Source organism: Peromyscus leucopus, chromosome 2, assembly GCF_004664715.2.
Source record: "Peromyscus leucopus breed LL Stock chromosome 2, UCI_PerLeu_2.1, whole genome shotgun sequence".
NCBI classification, from domain to species: Eukaryota; Metazoa; Chordata; class Mammalia; order Rodentia; family Cricetidae; genus Peromyscus; species Peromyscus leucopus.
The window spans coordinates 75872206-75892456 of record NC_051064.1 but is presented as its reverse complement, the minus strand read 5'-3'; positions in this window follow the sequence as shown (position 1 = coordinate 75892456).

Sequence of the window (20251 nt, the reverse complement as noted above, 5' to 3'; positions counted from 1 at the left end):
CACATTTACTTTTCCTTCATAACAGCATATGGTTTTCTGATTCTATGCCTTCATTCTTCTGTTAGCTATAATATGTAAGCTTTACACATAGGAGGATTTAAAAGCCCTACTCAATCCTTAATCATAATCCTAACTTCTTGAATCATTCCTTCTTTAATTAACATTCATCAGTTAGATTGGATAGATTATTCACATATTACTTAAAGTATTGTGACCAATATAACACTAGAAGCTCAAATATTTGGCAAATCAAGCATCATATAAACGAGCATAATAGTCAAATGAGCTAAAATCACCAGTCTCCCTAAGAAGAGGGTCAGCTTAGTGAGCCCTGTGCTTTATGTTGAGTTTCCAAGTCTAGTCACTCATGGTTGGCAAAGACGTCTTACTTATTTACAGGCAAATGAAAAGTTACAGTGGCTCATCATGAGAAAGATTTTATACACTCAACCAAGAATAGCTGATATAATTTCTGTTCTTTTTTTTTTCTCTATCTGCTAATGAATGACATGGCCAAAAATTATACAAAGAATATTGGGAAATGTGTTCTCAGAAAGCATAAGTGTTTTGGTCAAAATGAGAGAACTTTCTTTTTGTGTCTGTCACTGTTTCCAATAGTATGTGATGACAGAACACACACACAAAAAAAATGTTACATTGTGTTTGATAAGACAGACATAACTATAAAACAACATTGTTTTATTCTCCTTGCCATTTACCATTTACTGTTCCACAGTTCCATAAACAAACAGATCATTCACAGAGTTACATGATCTTATAATGTTTCAAGTGGACATTCTTGACCCCAATCTACTACTATCCCTGCACATATCTAATTTAGTTCTTATATCACTCTCTTAGCTCCCTTTTTTAATGGTTCTTTTCTTTACCATACTTGGGTGGTTCTCATAAGTCATTCTTAAGCTAATTTCCTTTGGATTCTATGGATTTTAATTTTCTATATTTCCCTTTAGGTAGTTTCTAATTTACTTTTTTTCCCCCTCTTAAAGTTCATCTAGCTAACAGTACCTGATATGATCTCCTGTGAAGATGTCAAACTTAATTATATAACTATCATTACAGCATAGCATAGCAACCTCCTTTAAATACCACTGACGACTCCCAATCTTTACTCAAGACAAAGTCAAGAATAGCTCCCTGTCTTTTAAGTTTTAGTGTGAACACTTCTCAGAACCAATTGTTTGTGGTAGCGTGGAATTAGTTCCACAAACTATGCCCCAATGTGACATTCATCATTACCTGTTTATTGCATCCCATTGTTCTCTAACATTCTGAATCCACAGTCTCTTCTCATTTGTTCATTTACCTTGCCACATGAATCATGACTAAATGGAATAATACAAAAGTGGGTTAGGATTTTAGCTTTGCTTAGCTTTGTTACTTACAGCATGTGTGACCTTCAAGATATCAATTAACATTTGTAAGACTCCGTTTTCTCATTTGCAAAACAAAAGGGGGTATTTATACCTGCACAATGATGCCATTTTAGATTTTATGTGAAACAACTTTCATAAAAAGCCCAAATTCATTTCTTAAAAAGTAAAGGATAGGAAACAATGCTTTTACTTTCATGTTTGGGTGAAAGGACTCATAAAAGAATATTCATAGATTTAATTTGTAAGTACCTTAGGGTGCTACACCAAAATTGTGTGTATCAATGAATCAGAATGAGATAGTACAATATATTATAAGGAAATTAATTTTACTACATCGTTAAATAGAAAAGTTTAACCTTAATATAAATGAGTTTTAGGGAACAGTTTAGAGTATCTTCTTATTTTCAATTGTATGTAGAAGAATTTCCTGTGAATTGTCAGAGCACACAGTTAAATATGAAGATCCATATTTGCCTTCAGCTTATAATTTAAAAAGGAAGAATTAAGTTGTCAGTAAATAAGAAGTGCTTACTCATATAAGTGAGAGGAAAAGGCAATTCTTAGAGAAATATTGATGTAGTCTGAGTCTTGGAAAATTAGCAGAATTTTGGCAGTTAAATTTAGGAAGTTGTCTTTGAAATTTCCTTTCTGCTAATTTAAGATCTAATTTGAGTGGAATTATTTAGGCTTCCATTTATGTTCAAATTTTGTAAAATTTATATTCATTATAAAAATCTTTCATATTTACATCTGTCCTAGTTTGAATGAGAATGGACGTCTTAAGCCCATATGTTTGAATACTAGAATCCGAATTGGTAGAATGGTTGGGAAATTATTGGGAGGTATAGTCTCATTGGAAGAGGTGTGTCATGGGGGTTGACTTGGGATTTCTAGCAGACTCCTAGTATTCCCAATGTATTTTCAATCTCCTGTTTGTGGAACAAGCTGTGAGCTCTCAGCTGTTCCTGACACCATGCCCTTGTTTCTCCACCATGGACTTGATTGAAATAGAACATCTAACTAAACATAAGCCTTGGTAACATTATTTTGTCACAATAATTTAAAAATAATAACACTTACGTTGCCAAGAAATTTCACATGGGATGGATATTAATGTAAGAGGTATGCCATAGGTCTTTTTTTACTAAAATTCAACATTTATACATATACAACTCACACAGTAAATCCATTTTTAAAAATGATTTTCATCCAAGAAATTGTTACATTTATTTTGTTCTATAGACAAATTTAATAATCCCTGTCTCTACTGTTTCCTCAAAGACCTGTGAATTTAGTCCTTACTTATTGTCTTCTCTGTGCCAAATACTCTTCTAAAAATAGAGGGATGAAGATTCATATCCCTACAAAGAATATGTTGTAATTTGAGCATGAAAAGATTAATGGAAATTATACAAGCATGTAATATATAGATATCTTGTATGTGTGTGTGTGTGTGCATATGTGCATTTGTGTATGTTTGGATGTGAGTGTATATGCCATAGCACTCTCATAAGAATTCAGAGGACAACTTTCAAGAGCCTCTTTTCTCATTCTGCCATGTGTGTCTTGGATAGTGAACTTAAGTCATAAGACTTGACTAAAGGAATCTTACCTTGCTGAGCTATCTCACTGGCTCAAGTCTGTAGTTTTAAATAAAAGAAACAAAGGATATCTATTAGAAGGTAATATTTCATTAGCTTTGTTACACTTGAAGAGGTGAGACAAAGCAGTTCCTAATACCGCTATGGAAAGTGCATTCTAAGAAAAGAGAACATAGCACATGGAAAGATTCTGAATTATGACTGTACTTGTTATATAACTAAACAGCAAAAAGACTGCATAGCCTAGAGAAAAGTTGAGCCAGCATGAAAATATTGGAAGAGATATAAATGTTATACCAAAAACATGGTGATGATGGCAGAAAGATGAAACAGTGCCTTAAACATGCTTGGAAAGCCTCCAGCTCTCACAGTGGGTAAAATGTGGGACCATGCAGTCTGCACACTGAAGAGATTACATGTTAAAGGAATCATTCTTGTGTGGAGTTAGATCTGTATTGGGTGAAGAAAATGAAAGTAATAAAACAGGCTAGTGCCATAGCTTTGGTAAAATGAGGGTGATGCTGACCAGCATCGTACATGATTTGGGGTGTATTATGATCCTATAACAATGCAATTTGTAATCTGTTCATTAGATATGAGAGAGAGAGAGAGAGAGAGAGAGAGAGAGAGAGAGACAGACAGACAGACAGACAGACAGACAGATAGAAACACAGAGAGATACAGAGGCAGACAGAGAGACAGATAATCATAGACAGAAACAAAGAAATAAATAATGAGAGAGAGTTATACATCCAACATAGGAATCAAAACTTAGATGAGAAAAATTTGAGTGTAGTAGATTTAGGAAGACAGATCACTTTAGTTTTTAACTTCTCATTTTGAAAGGCCAGTTCCATATCTACATGTACATATTCAATAGCCAGATGGATGTTAGAAGAAAAGTTTAAAATAAATGTGAGGTCTGGAGAGAAGACTGAGTGGTTATGAATACTTGCTGTTCTTGCAGATGACATGGGTTCAGTTCCCAAACACACATGATGTCTCACAAAGGTCTGTAACTCCAGTTCCAGAGGATTTTAAAGCTCTTTTCTGGCCCCTGTTGGTGCAAGGTACATTTGCATACATGCATACAGAACACACACTTAAAAAATAAATCACACACACATACTTATGATGTATGGATATTTGAATATCTTTAACACAAAGATAGTATTTTAATCCATGTATAAGTAAGAGATCACCAGACAGATGATATTAGAAAAGGAAACATTCAAGTATTGCTCATGTAAACACACAATGGTCAAATTAATGGGAAAAGGTGCGTCAACCAGGTAAGTTATGAAGTAAAACAGGAGAGAACTCAACAGGAGGACAAAATAACAAGGGTATGTAAGAGCAATAAAGATGACCTGAACCATCTACCTAAGAAAGAACAGTAAGAACTGAGAATTGACCATCTGATAAGTAACATGGAAGTTATTGATGACTTCTAGATAAGCCATTCCTGGACCAGGGGATGTAGGATGGATATATCTGTGGTGTGTGTGTGCAGGTGTGTGTGTGTGTGTGTGTGTGTGTGTGTGTGTGTCTGTGTCTGTGTCTGTGTGTCTGTGTGTCTATGTATGTGTCTGTGTGTGTGTGTGTCTGTGCACACACACACATGCGCAGATACCACTCTGTAGCATGACGGCAAGAGGAGGAGAGTCTATGGCTCTCTATTCCCTTGCTACAGGGTTTCCTACTGAACCTAAAGTTATAATGGTAGGTGGTGAGACACAGTGGTCCTCCTTCTTCTGCCCCACAGAGTGCAGGGGTTTCAGACTATGTGACAGACTTTAATGATTTTACTCAAGTGCTGCAGATTCAGACATAAGTCATCCTGTTTGCTTAGCAAATGCTCTTTACCTACAGAGACAGCTCTCCAGGCCTCAAAGACTACATTAAGTTTAACAAAATGTTATGAGAAGAGGAATAAAAGACAACAAATATAAGTAAGATAAGTGTAAGAGCATAAAGAAATAATGTACAAATTGGATTTCCTTCACATTTACCTCTTGCATGACTTTTTTTTTTTTTTGAGGAGACATTAATACATATTCCCCATACAGAGAGGGCATTGGTAGATCAAAAAACTCTGTACATGTCTAGCTTGATGAACTAAAGTTTCTTAATTTTACTTATAAGATGCATGGTAATGCAATGCAGTTACATCACTAGGATATCTTGAGACCCGGGGTTCTCAACTTATGGGTCGTAAACCCTTTGGTGACCAAATGTGCTTTTCACAGTGGTGCATATCAGATATCCGGCATATCTGATATTTACATTACAATTCATAACAGCAGTAAACTTACAGTTGTGAAGTAGCAAGAAAATTATTTTATGGCTGGTTGTCACCACAACATGACAAACTGTTTTAAATGGTCAAAACATTAGAAAGGTTGAGAACCACTGCTCTAGACAATATATAGGCAGTTACATGGCTATCTAACCACTCACTTAGCATGACATATATTCAGACTGAAGTGATTCTTGGCTAACTTCAAGCAGTTACCCTTCCAAAGTATTCCCTACATAATTCAACAACCAATTCGTTACTGCTTATGTATTCTCAGAGAATAGAAGTGTCTATGAGAATCTTCAGAAGGTTTGGATACTTCTAATTCTACCTCCCCCCTTCACCAAGTGATGTTACTAGTCGGTCCAATCTCCTGAGAGTCTCTGGTGAGTGATCTCACCTGCCCTTATGTAACAACAATGGTCCTGACCAACCAAAGGAAACAGCTACACAGCATCAGAATTTCATAGCAACTAGAATGAGCAAACATCTGATTTTGAATGAATAAAGAAGGAAATTACAGTATATCTCTTCTAATCCAACCCACTTAGGAAAAAAATGTACCATTAAAGAATTTGCTGCAGCAATTTTCTATCACAAGGTCTCTTCTTGTTCTGCATTTAAAATCCACGAATGCCATAGATATTTTTATGAACTTTTCTTCTTATTGTTATTTTATACCATGTATAATAATTTATGTATTTTATTCACTTCCTTCCATCCATGTTAAAAATACAAATAAAATGTCATTATCCCACTTCTACTTAACTTTTTGAAAGATAAATTTGTAACTTACACCAACCACAATCAATATAGTCATCTTCTCACTTCCATGTAAATCAGTTGTGGTCTCTTTCTTAGTTAGAAGTTATCCTACAATGACAGGAAAGCAATATCATGGATATTATAGCATTAACAAACTGAATCTTCTTCTTCAGTAGTTATTGCCAACTGAATAACCAGGTAACTGAGCCACCTTCCAGATATCTTCCAATTCTAGTCCAACATCAGACTGGAAACTTGCAGTGCAATAACTTCATGAAATGCTCAGAAATCTATATGGAACTCTAGAAACCAATGATAATAGAAACTTAGACTTCTAAAGCAATAGAGGTTTCAGAACGTAGCCTAACCATTAGAGCCTTGTAGCTCAAACACTGTAATTATACATGTCATACCTCACTAAATTGCAGAGAATACAGTTCAATATTCCATGAAAAAAATTCTTCATCAATTACCACAAATTACTCCTGCAATATCCGTTTGTCAATCTAACTCATTGTTTCTAAATATTGTTTTCGATATATTGCCCAGTCCACCCACAATCTTCCTCCATAATGTTCCAGAGCCTTGTAAAATTCTCACTCTTCTAAACTACAGTGGAGGTAAGTATCTTTAATTTATGCTTTTTAATTCCCTACATAAATTTTATTCCAATTCTTCAATTCAACCACATTTATATAGTTTACCATTTGCAATGGAAAGCCAATGAAGAAATGTTTCATCCTTCCTCTTGGCCAACTGAATGAAAAAGCTCATGACTTTGAGTCTTGTGGATGCAAAAAAATACAATAGGTTTTGTAGGACAAGTGTGTTTAATATACTGGTAAGTACTGATTTAAAAATCTTCAGAGGCAGGTGATAGAATTTATATCATCACTAAGAACCTGCCTGGTTATTGGGTAGTTGTTTCATTTTTCCCTTGTTATTTAACTTTTCCAAGTAATATCCTATTTCTAGGCTGCCACATACACAAAGGATTTTCAAATATGCTAGGTGGGTGCTATTGTACATTGCAGAAGATTTGACCCATAACTAGTCATATCTTTATAACATATAGCTGAAGGTCATAATATATTTTCTAAACAAGATTATGCATAAATCTGACAAAACAAAAGAATGACTACCAATATGTAAAGTTACAATATCACTGTATTTTCTCCTATTTTTCTGTCATGGTTAGTGCTGTCAATTTGAAAGAATCTAAAAATCACGTGGGAGATGTGTCTTTGGACATGCCTGTGAGAGATTTGTCTTGTGGGAGATGCTATCCCTGGGCTGGTGATCCTGGGTTCATAAGAAAGCGGACTGAACCAGCATGATGATCAAGTCAATAACTTCTCCCTGGCCTCTGCATCATCTGCTGTCTTCAGGTTCCTGTTCCGCTTGAGTTCCTGCCCTCACTGCTTTAATGATGAACTGTTCTGTGGAACTATGAGTGAAGTGAACCCTTTCCTTCCCGAGTTGCTTTTGGTAATGACGTTTCTCCACACTCAGCTGCATAGCTTACTCACCTGTAACTCCAGTTCCAGGGAGATTTGACACCTCTGGTTTCTGAAGATACTTGTGATCACATGCACATATCAACATACAAATTCATTTATCTATGGGGTCATTCCACCACCTTTTCTCTGAAATCTCAAGCATATCATATCTACAATTATATATTACTAATGAATATAACCATAATCATATAATTATGAATATATTCAACACAATAGATTTGTATCCATTGTTGTTGTTTTCAAAATAAAAATAATCTCCTTTCAGAAAAAAATGAGGTTGCTAAAGATGGAAATATAGAAAAAAATAACAAAAATAAAACACACACTCACAAACACACACTAGCATAAGACAGAGATATTACCTAAACTTTTAAAAGCTGAGATTTAGAGTTCAGATACAAAGAGTGGATTAAATCACATCCACAATGCCAGTGACACCCAATATCATAGGAGATTTTCAAAACTCCAAATTTTTGTGTTTGTTCCTTGAACTGGATATTTAAGGGCATGTTGGTGTTTTTTATGAAGGCTACAATGTACAAACACAATGGCTTCTGTGCTTCTGTACCAATACATAATCATGTACAATCTCTCTCTTCTCTCTCTCTCTCTCTCTCTCTCTCTCTCTCTCTCTCTCTCTCTCTCTCTCTCACACACACACACACACACACACACACACACACGGAGCTAGTGGGGCATCAAATACAGTTAAATTAGAATGCTGGATATCATTAGAATTAAAATAGTTTTTTAAGTGCATGATAAGCAGACAATTTCTTAGTTCAGTTACCTAAACATAGGCATTTAGGTGAGAATCCATAGTAGGTTTGACTTTTAAGACTTTTACAGCTAAGTTACTTATATCTGACATGCTTATTCAGCAACTTCATGAACTGCCGTGGAAGATACAGATTCACTGGACAGCTTGGATAATTAGTCTTCCCTGCCTTAGTCAAGGTATGGGAGTGGTGGCTGTTTCCTAAGACTACAGACTATACAGAGGAGTCAAGGAGATTTACTGTGAAATGGCTTTTTTGCAATCCCATTTTAATTTTGTAGATGAAGTATGAAGGAATCGGAAGAGTCACTTGAATTGCTGAAGGTCATGTGATAATGTAGCCCAAAGTGCATTCTAGAAGTTACATCAGGTAACTTCAACTGTTCAGTATGCTTTCTGGTCTGTGCTCCTATTTCCAATTAAGAAGATGCTGCAGGTACAAAAAGGTATCATTTGCTGGCTCACTACAGGTAAAGCATGTTATACACTTATCTCATACTCTGAGAAATAAGCTCAGTTGGAAGGATGGCCACATTTGCATCTGATGTTTGGAGGACAAAGTTCTTTCTAAGCACAGAGGAATAAGACAATTTAGTAAAAGCATTACATCCAACTAAAAGCAAATTTTAGTATGTCCATTATCAAAACTGAAATAAAAATGAAAAGAAGAAAAATAGTAAACTTAATGAGAAACGTCTTGCTATTTGTGTGTGTGAGTATGTATTGTGTGTGTGTGTGTGTGTGTGTGTGTGTGTGTGTGTGTGTGTGTAGCAGAGATAGGAAAATGTGGGAGTACACATTCCTGTATGTGCATATGCATATAAGAAGCTAGAGGAAAAACTGAAATTCCATTCCAGGTACCTTCAATCTTGTTTTGGGGACAGGGTCTTTCACTGGCCTCAGGTCATCAAATAGGCTAGGTAGCTGTCACACAAATCTTCTTCCTGTTTCTGCCTCCTAGATGCTGGGTTCTTAAGAACATATTCAGGTCTTTATGTTTAAAATCATTTTACTCAGTGAATGTGACCCCCACCCAGAGATATGCTCATGATTAACATTTTTGTTTTTAGAAAAAAGGCCTCATTATAAGATATTTTTTAGAGAGCAATAAAAATATTCAAAGAACTTAAAAACAAGCAACCCAAGTGTCATGAGCCATGACTACAAAAACACATTTAGTATCTTAGAAGTAAATGAACCTGAAATTTAAGTAAAATTAACATCTCTACCCTAGTTTTTATAATATTCAAAAACAGTCATATACAGCATTAGCACAACTGTAGGGAATGTAGAAGTATTAAAATGTTGTAGACTGTGTTTTTTTGTTCTGTGTATTTGTTACCTCTATCTGCTAGTTCGTCTGCATAGGAGAGGCTGTGGTCTTCCTGAAAGAGAGTCTAATCCTATGCAGCTATGCAGGCTACACCTGATTTGTTTTGACCTGCTTGATGTAACTACAATGGCAGGTGCCTTACTTAGCTTAGCAGCATTAAAAGTTATCACCAACATGTGCCAATATCTTTGCATTTTCATGCCAAGAACAGCATATCCCAATTCCATTCTAGATCCTAGGACAAGACCCATAAATGAGCCATGGACAACAGACACTGAGATCAAGAAATCAGAAATGGTTGCAAAAGCCACAAAGAGGTTGATGTTTTTTATTGGGTGTACCCTAATATTCTTGAAACATATAAACATAGTGTGCACTGAACAGTGTGGTACTTGAGAACACCCAGCAGGGGCCTTATAATTTAGTTGAGGCTGTTGACTTGCTAACCCTTTGTATGAGTCTGTGTGCCAAAAGGTTCTTAACAATGCATCCCTTAATAGTGAAAACTGAATACAAGCCAAAGCCTTATTAAACAAAGCATGCTAGATACATGTTATATTATAATATGGATATATTAAAAATGGATTTTATGGTGATATTTTATTTGTACACAACAACAACAATTCCACATGGACAATAATAATATCACTAAGCTGACAAACATCATCTACAGATCAGCTTTGAACTACAAAGTGCTCAGAGCAATTTTGAGATGGCTAGCTGAGATGATCCAGTCTCAAAGACTACTTGAATAAGGACTTGAGATAAACCCTGAACTTTGGCATTATACACAGACTTTCTTAGAATTTGACAATTAACCTAAAATTTTTCTTTCAGGATAAAGATAACTTCGCCCATACCCAGCAGGAAGCAATTTTAAGAATAGACACCCACATTCCCAAAGAAGTGGTGTGGGGCGGGTGGTCTTTTTAATGGGTTTTGGGTCTGGGATAATTTTCATTGTTTAGGGGGTTTGGTTACAGGTCATTGTCAAGGGATAGGAAAAAGGCTAAGCAAAGGAGAATAGATTTAAGTTTCTTGTTAAAAAAAAAGAAAAGAAAAAGAAAAAGACAATTACTAGTTTTAAATACTTTACATTGGATTGGATTGTTTTATATTGTATACAAATTATATATATTGAAATTGATATTGTTAGAAAATGCTATATGTATATTTCTAATTGTACTTTTACCATTCATTTAACAATATAATGCAATTTTCTGATCCTTGAATGTTATTATTACCAACTATTAGGATATAAAGAAATGAAAGTTAGTTGTTAGACATTAAAATAGAACTTGTAGTCATACTAGATATGTTTTAAAAATTGAGCAGATATATTTTAGATAGACAAGTCATCTTCAAACCCTTCAGAGATCTACAGAATATGGCATTTAAAATGTTTCAATAACTTAGAAAATTTTTCTTTTTTGTTATGACTATGAGACATGTCAGCTCCTGGCAGTATCAATCTACTTCAGAGAAAATATGGGCATTGAAGAAACTTCATATGGAGTTAACTTTCATTATGGCAAAAGTTAGCCACTTAACAACAAAGTATCCTTGAATCAACTGCTACAAATAGGACAGACAGGACATGAAACAAAGGACTACTGATTCTTGCCAAAACAAGTGTGGTTATGGCTTTATCAAAAGCCATCTTGTGAGGCCAGGACAATATGGCACCATCCCTGAAGTGGCCTTCGCAATCCAGAAAAGGTACAGTGCCCTTTTCTTCGAAGGCAGCTGAACAGGCAGTGGGCTGAATGCTTCTGATGATGAACAGCAGCTGAAATAGTTGTTCTTGAAGAGTAACTAAGCTCACGCCTCTCAATAGTAGACTGGCATTTAATAGAGGGATGTGAAGAAGAATGGGATGCTGAGATGAAGCTGCATATACACAGCCAAGAAGAATGGACAGCTGAATTGAAAAAAACATCAACAATTTCCAGAATTTAAAATCCTGAATCTTGACAGGACACTAGTGGAATTCAGGTGTTTCTGGTACATGGCCTGCTCTCACGCAAAGTGAGGTTGAACTGTTGACCTTGTGTACATCCTACTTCACAAATGAGTCTGTCAGATATGCTAAGCTTATAGGCTGAAGATGATGCCCCAACACTGCAGAGAAACCTCAGGTGACTGTCCAGGCAGCTGGCTGTTTCTGTCAACTCACAAATTTTTTGGAAGTTGCTTGCATGCACTTCCTGTTTTTATTTTTCTTAAGTAATATTATTTCTTTCTTGGGTCTCTGAGGGAGTTGAAGATTAGTTAGTTATAGTTGAAGACTAGTTAGGATAGAAAGTGAATTAGATACATTTTGGACTTACCAAAATAGGACAGATAATGGAATTATTTTCTCTGAATTTGTCAAATACAAATGGACTAGACATTGTTTAGTTATTTATTACTTGTATATATTATATATAGTTATTGTACTTTTATATATAGTTTTTCTTATGTTAGTTATAACCTTTTTTTTCTTTTTATTACAATAGAAAAGGGAATATGGTGATATTTTATTTGTACTGAAATGTGATTTTAATTGTATGTTAATAAATAAAGTTGCCCGGGGTTCAGAGCTATTAGAGCCATAGCAAAACCTGGGCCGTGGTGGTGCACACCTTTAATCTCAACACTTGGTAGGCAGAGCTAGGTAGATCTCTTGTGTGGTCAAGGATACAGCCAGCATTGGAAACACACACCTTTAATGTCAATACTAACCATAGAAGACCTGGAGGTCTGTACAGACAGGCAGTGACGAGGCAGTCATGTGGTTGGGTTTACAACCAATGAGAAGGCAGAGCAGAAAGTCTATATAAAGACAAACAGACAGGAAGTAGGTCTCTTTTGGAGAGGTCTCTTGGCTGAAGAGGCTAACTGGAGCAGGCAGGTAAGGCTCTTAACTCTGATCTCTTGGCTTAATTCTTTGAATTGGTTCTGTGTTTCTTATTTAATAAGATGATTGGTTACATCTACAGGGTTTAAAAGGAATGTTCAGTGGGGAAAGAAAACAATCTAAGTATAATATGAGTTAATAAAATAGTGAACAAACTTGAAGATTGAAATGTTACCTGAGTTTGCTTTTGCTATCTGTGTGTTTTCAGCACTCACAACAATTTAGGTGACCATTCCTTGGAAAGACCAATTCTCCTCTTCCCACCAGTCATTCATTGCTTATGGTTCTTTGTCTAAGAGTGGGGCCCCATGAAATTTTCCCACTTCCATGTACCCAGCATATTGCATATATATACATATATATGTATATATACATATTATATATGAATTGTGTAATATATTCATATATCTATATGCATTCATATATTCACATATATTCATATATTTATTTGTATGTATATATATATTATAATAAAACAACCATCAATTTGAGAGTGGGGGGACACGGGAAAGGTTGAAGAGGGCAGCTGGGAGGGGCTAGAGATAGGAAATGGAGAAAAGAATGTGATATAATTCTGGGCATGTCTTTCTGTATGCTGTGAATGTGTTTCTCTGATTGATTGATAAAAAAATGCTGATTGGCCAGTTGCCAGGGCAGGAAGTATATTATAGCTGGGATGAGAGAGGAGAATTCTGGGAAGTGGAAGAATGATTCAGGAGATGTTTCCAGCTGCTGCTGCCATGAGAAGCAAGATGTAAAGTACTGGTAAGCCATGAGCCATGTGGCAAGGTATAGATTTATAGAGGTGGGTTAATTTAAGATATAAAAACTAGATAAAAAAGAGGCCTGCCATGGCCATACAATTTATAAGTAACATAAGTCTCTGTGTATTTACTTGGGTCTGAGCGGCTGCAGGAGCTGGATGGACACAGAAAAACTCCAGCTAAAATGTAATTCTATTTCAATGAAAATCATTAAAATAAAAATACATTAAAATCTGTAGAAAAACAAAAAAGAAAATGATACCTAACTTGTATATACAAATGTCCATAAAATTGAGAATGGTATATTAAAGCTTCTTTTCCAGATAACTGAGATAAATGGATATCTTATTTTTAAATATGTTTTTAGGTTTCTAAAATGAGAGTTAGTGTGCTGGTTTTCAATGCTTCACTTTTGCAAATAAAAATGAAATCTCACAGGATGCATAAGGATCTGGAGGACCCATATGTAGAACATGCTTCTATCTGTGATTTTCATCAATATATGCTTATTGTATTCATATTAGACCACTGTTATTGTGGGCTTTAATACTCACTGTTGGAACATCATTATCAAGAAGACAGGAATGTAATATCTATGAATCTGCTCATCACATTTCTACAAAATCATATGAAAGACAGAATGGAAGCATGGGCTATTTTATCTCATAATTCTCTTTTCTAAATTTGTTTATTCTAAAATTATCTAGTCAGTACACTCTAGATTTTAAGGACTAAGATACTCACAGAAGATTAAACATTAAAGAGTAAAGAAATAATCCTTTCTCTTGGTGAGTTTCCTAAAATTTAGAAATCCTATATGCCTTCCTTTCTTTATACCAACTTATTTGATCTTCAAAATGTCACTACAGTTGACACAGTGATGTTTAATTATGTATTTTTGAAGATGTCATACACATCACTCCTGCCTCTCACTTCCTGTGCAACTCCTTTCCCATTTCCCTCATCCCAAATTCATGTTTTATTCTTTAATTATAATTATTGTTGTTGTTTTGTGTGTGTGTATAACTGACTCCATTTAGTGTTGCATATATATATATATGAATCTAAGCCTGGTCACTTGGTATTAAGCAAACTATGTAGGAGCTCTAAGTTCCTAGTAAAAGTTTTTTGTGTGTGTTTATTTTGTTGATGATTGTTTGGATTGATTGATGATTAATTGATTTGATACATGTTTCCTCATGTATAACAAGCTGGCCTCAAACCTCTATATAACTGAGGATAATTTCTTATTCTCCTGCCTCTACTTTTCTTCCTATCACTGTAGGTGAAGACCACTATCTCTGGCTTATGTAATGCTGGGGGTGAAATCCAGGCCTTCATCCATGCTAGGTAACAATTGTACCAGCTGAGCTACAAACCCAGCCTCTGATGTTGCTCTTGCATACACATACACACAAAGCCACATATGCTGGTGCTGTGCAGTATTTAGTTAGGAATAGACAGGACATGTACTTGAGTTTTTAAAGATAATATGTTGAAGATTCATAAATTCTTGACTCTTTCACAATGTTTGACTTTTATTGTTTTTTTTTAATTTTTCCTTTATAAATAATGCTGTATATGGGTATTTCTGTTCTCTAAGTAACTGGAATTGCACATATATCCTCCTTAAAGAATATTTTCTTAATGTTTACTTAGCAAACTCCACTTCATTATTAAGAACATCCCTGCATCATCTCTCTCAGAAGATACTTGCCATCTCTGTGTTTCAACCCAATATTCCCATCCATGAGTATGCATTACTTTTAGTTTTTTTTTCCCTAATAGTTGTCATTGTAATCTTTCAAGTATCAGAGAATGGTGGTTTGGAAGACAGAAGTGTATTTTCTTACATATCTGAAAGCTACAAGTCCAAGACTGTGGTGTGGACACATAAAATTTCTTCCACTGTCTCATTTATTCACCACTGTGTTTCACATGCTCTTTTTTTTTTTGTTTGTTTTTTTGTTTTTCCTGACAGGTTTCTCTGTGTATTGTGGTGATATTGTGTTGCCCAAAATATTGTGCACCCTAATAAACTTATCTGGGGTCAGAGAACAGAACAGCCACTACACAGACATAGAGGCCAGAAAATGGCATACACACCTTTAATCTTAGCATTCCTAAGGCATAGATACATCTGGATCTCTATGAGTTCAAAGCCACACTAGAAACAGCCAGGCATGGTAACTCACACCTTTAATTCTAGGAAGTGATGGCAGAAAGCAGAAAGGTATATAAGGCATGAAGACCAGAAACTAGAAGCTTTTGGCCTGGTTAAGCTTTTAGGCTTTTTAGCAGCAGTTCAGCTAAGATTCATTCTGGATGAGGACTCAGAGGCTTCCAGTCTGAGGAAACAGGATCAGCTAAGGAATTGGCAAGGTGAGATGGCTGTGACTTGTTCTGCTTCTCTGATCTTTCAGCATTCACCCTAATAACTGGCATTATGTTTAATTTTCTTAAAAAGATCTTCTAACAATTAGTGCTACAGTGAACTTTTGGTTCCTGTCCTGGATCTCACTCTGTAGACCAGGCCTGCCTCAAACTCATAGAATTCAGCCTGCCTCTGCCTCCTGAATGCTGGAATTAAAGATGTATGCCACTGCCACACAATTTCACATGCTCTTTCTTTTATGAATAGCTTTCCTTTTCTGTTGGTCTTCTAATCATCTCCATTTGTAAGAACATTCAGATGAATGAAGACCTATTGGACTTCATTTTACCTCTTTAAAAGTCCTCTCTTGAAGAACAATCTCATTTTGAAGTAGAAGAGATGAACATTTTGATGGATATATTTTGTGGCTTTTAATTCAAATACTATGAGAATAAATTTGGCTTTATTCTCAAATATTCTTATTATCTTTTAGATGCGCTTTGGTAAGTTATGCTTAGTTTTCAATAGAGTACAAAAACGAAACTTTACATTACTAATAAAACCATTTGAAAGCCAGTTACCTGTTGGGCCAAAGAGAAGGTATCGGTAAAAATAAATTTATAACTATTATTATAATGATTATAACATAGATACATACATCTGTGTAATCAAACTACTTACCACAATGGTTGACAGCTCCATAATTCTGGAGAAATTTATTAGGAAAAAAAAAAATCCTTTCTAAGTAAATGGCTAATTTGTTCATTTTTCTTTGGGCACTTTAGAAAATCTAAAATGTTCAAGTTATTATAAGGAAGCACTCTGACCTGGTATTGAGATGTGAGGGAAAAAAAATGTTGACATTAATTGTTGGGAGGGTGGTAAATCAAGAGAGCAAGTTTCCTTGGACTTTGCCCAGGTGCAAGGGCTGCTACAAAGAGCTTCACCATGGTGCTTGCATGAAAAGGTCAGTCCCTGCACTTAGAACCAGGTTCCTTATAGTCCATGCTTTAATTTAAAATAAAAAAGAGCTCTATTTTAAGTAATTACAGATTAAACAATTCATCTACCTTCTGATTTCATCTGTAAATTTGTTCAGCAAATCCTTTCTTCATAAAGGGAAGAAAAGAAATTTTCTAATGAGCACCGATTTGAATGGGAACTTAACAGAGCTGTGCTTAAAAGACTCCAGGATCCCAGTCCTGACTCATTTCAGTTTACTTTGTGACCTTGAGCAATCACTTCAGTGTACCTCAGGTTCTGCACCTGTCAAAAAACAGAATGGGACATTCCCTTTGGTTCCTGGAACAAGGAAGCTCATCTTGGCTTCAGTGGTGAAAACGCAAGTTCTCGGACTGTCTCTAGACTCCCTCCCTAATCTATAAACTCTGGATGACATCCAGCAATGCATGTCTTAAATTTTTCCAGGAGATTGTGACACTGGATCTGACAAACTACTGGACCAGAGGAATGAGAAGCTTCTAGACTCTGTCATCTGGGAAGTGTTGTGATCTTGTGGTCTTTGATTTGGAAGGTGAGGAAGGGACTACCCTGTGGTTTTCAGTGGGAGGAAGAGGTGGCTTGAATGAGCTGTTTGGAAAATGAATCCCCTCCATGGAGGAGATTAGCCTGGCCTAACTAATGACTACTGACTACCGATCCCATAGGGAGAGAATCCTGGGTAGTGTTTCTCTGGCCACCTAGAAAGGAAACTGGGACTGTATGGGTGGTGCCTAAGGACTACAAAAGGCAGGCTGATAATGACTTCATCAGTAACAGTTTGGCAAACATCGTGCATCATGTTTACAAACAGAAATTGTGTGTGATTTCAGTATTAGGGATAAGGTTTCCAAGGACCTGAAAACTCCCATAAGCTACTGCCTCTATTTTTGCTTTGTTTTGTTGTTTTCCCGTCTACTATGGGTAAGGAAATGGATAAGCCACGTGGTAAAGCAAAGCTAGACCAAGAAAAGAGGAAGTTCCTCAATCATCAAGGCCATGAGGCATTTTCTGTCCCACACACTCTTGTGAGACCTAAGATTTTCTCAGAAAGCTAATTCATTCCAACCCCAGTGGAGCCTGCTCAGATCCAGGATCAGTGTGGGTGGCTGCCGGATAACTGGAGCTGGAGAGGAGGTAGAGGCAGAAAGGAATTCTCGCGCCATCTAGTGGCTCTGGGAAAAACGCTCTTGTCTTCAGCATCACATTTGAGAAGCGCGTTTTGCTTAAAAGTAAGCTTTTAATATAGTTTAATTGCTATTCCCCAGGGATTTAAGTAAACCCTATGCTCCCCACCGTGGCTAAGCACAAAGTAACAGCCTTGAGAGTAATGACAGAGATTAGTGGACAGGAGGTTGCTATTGGATCAAAGAAGCTTGAGTGCATAAATTCATTTTAATTCAAATGAGCTCTACAATTTGCATGTGGAATAGATCTTTCCATCCGCAAATTAACCCTGAGTGGCACCTGTGGGAAGGTCATTCAGTGGATGCAAAACTGAGGACCAGAAGGACATGACCAAATGTCACAGGGAGCAAATGGCAAGAAAAACACAGCAACCTCCAAACTGATCTGTTCCTTAATGTCATGTCCATGATCTCCAAGAATTCCAAACAATGATCTGGGAAATGCAGCATGTGAGACATACAAATCCATCCCTTCACTGAGCACCACCTGAATTCTCCTGGGATTTCACAGCTTTCAAGTGCCAAATTACAACCTGCTCTACTTTTTACCATGAGGGAATAAAGAAGGATGTTGTTCTTTTCCTTGCAGAGTTAGCATATTAAGCAGGCAGTTAGGTTTCAAACACAGGTAGTAGTTAGGAAAGAAGATTATATCATAATATGGAATGGCCAGCTGAGTTGACTGGAAAAGACTAAACATACTTAAATTTCACAGGGACAAGAAAAAAGGATGCAATGAATCTTCTGTGGATGACCACAAGGCTTCCTGCTCTGATGTGAGTCTTGGGGACCACTGTAGCAGACCGCCTTCTTCATTGTGATGCATCTCCTGTTACCCCATGCATTTCCCACACAACCTTGCAAAGCAAATTGTTACATTTGTTTTCCTCTTGAAACTCTCCAGTACTTTTTCCCTTGCACACTCACAGAAAACAAGATTGCAAGCCAGATGATCCTGGGTTTGCCTCCTGACTCTTCCAGATCATTTTCAGTGCCACTCCTACTGTCCGACCATCCAAGTCATCTAACAGTTCGTCAGTCAGCGAAGACCACTGATGCCTCTGTGAATGTGTGCAGAAGCAGTGTGTCCTGGGGAAAGTAGAATAGTCTTTGAAGTCTATTTGAATGGTAACTGTCCACCTTCTAAGACAGAATCATACCACTCTGGGTTCTCTACATCATTCATTTCCCTTCTTTTCTTTATATTTTATATTCAGAAGATGCTAAAATTATTAACCATATTTAACAATAATTTATTATCCCATTAGGAACAGGGGCTAGAATAGAGGTTGTTTCTTTCTTCTCTCTCTCTCTCTCTCTCTCTCTCTCTCTTCTCTTTTTTTTTTTTTGGTTTTTCGAGACAGGGTTTAGCTTTGTGCCTTTCCTGGAACTCACTTGGTAGCCCAGGCTGGCCTCGAACTCACAGAGATCTGCCTGGCTCTGCCTCCCGAGTGCTGGGATTAAAGGCGTGCTCCACCACCGCCCGGCAGAGGTTGTTTCTTATGTGCTAACAGTAGAGGACTTAGGGAAGAGCATACAGGCAGTAAATACTTTATTTCTACTGCCTGGAGTTAGTACAGGAGCAGAGCAGAATATATATTCAGGAAATATTGTTGGAATATGTGGTGTCATTTCAATTATGGAAAAGATGAAATAGGAAGTATGGATGAGGAAACAGAGTCATTTCCATAAATGGTGTTAGATGAGCAAACCGGACAACCACATGAGAAACAATGGCCTTTATATTATACTACACAAAATTTAAGATGGATTTCAAATAAAATATTTGAACACACCATAGAATGTGTTTATAACATCATTCAGTTAAACTCGTTAACCAGGACACCAAATGCTCCAAATATAAAGAAAATTAAATTAGGCGAGTTGATCTATGCTGAAATTGAGACTAGGGCAACAAAGGACACTGGCACTGTAGAAAAAGATGATTCCCTGGGTTCAAGGAGCCATTGGAATCGTGCATGTGTCACTCAGTTCCAGAATGAGTCAGAACTAATGTAGAAAAATATCAAAGCCAGAAACGCCAACAGAAAAATGGGCAGATGGAATTAAAAACAACAACAAAATAATAGAACACATACACAAATAAAACCACACTTGAGATCATCACATATCAAAATAATACAAAAAAACTATGAAATATGGATACATATACATATATGTACATTGTTCACAATGAATAAAACCCCCTATGTACTGTAACTACTGGTACATTGTAGATTATGTGAGTGGTGCCTTCTGGAACTCTTCCTAAATAAACACCTCTAACCCTGCAACTCTGCTGTTGATATTGCATCCAACCGGTGCAGATATGCAG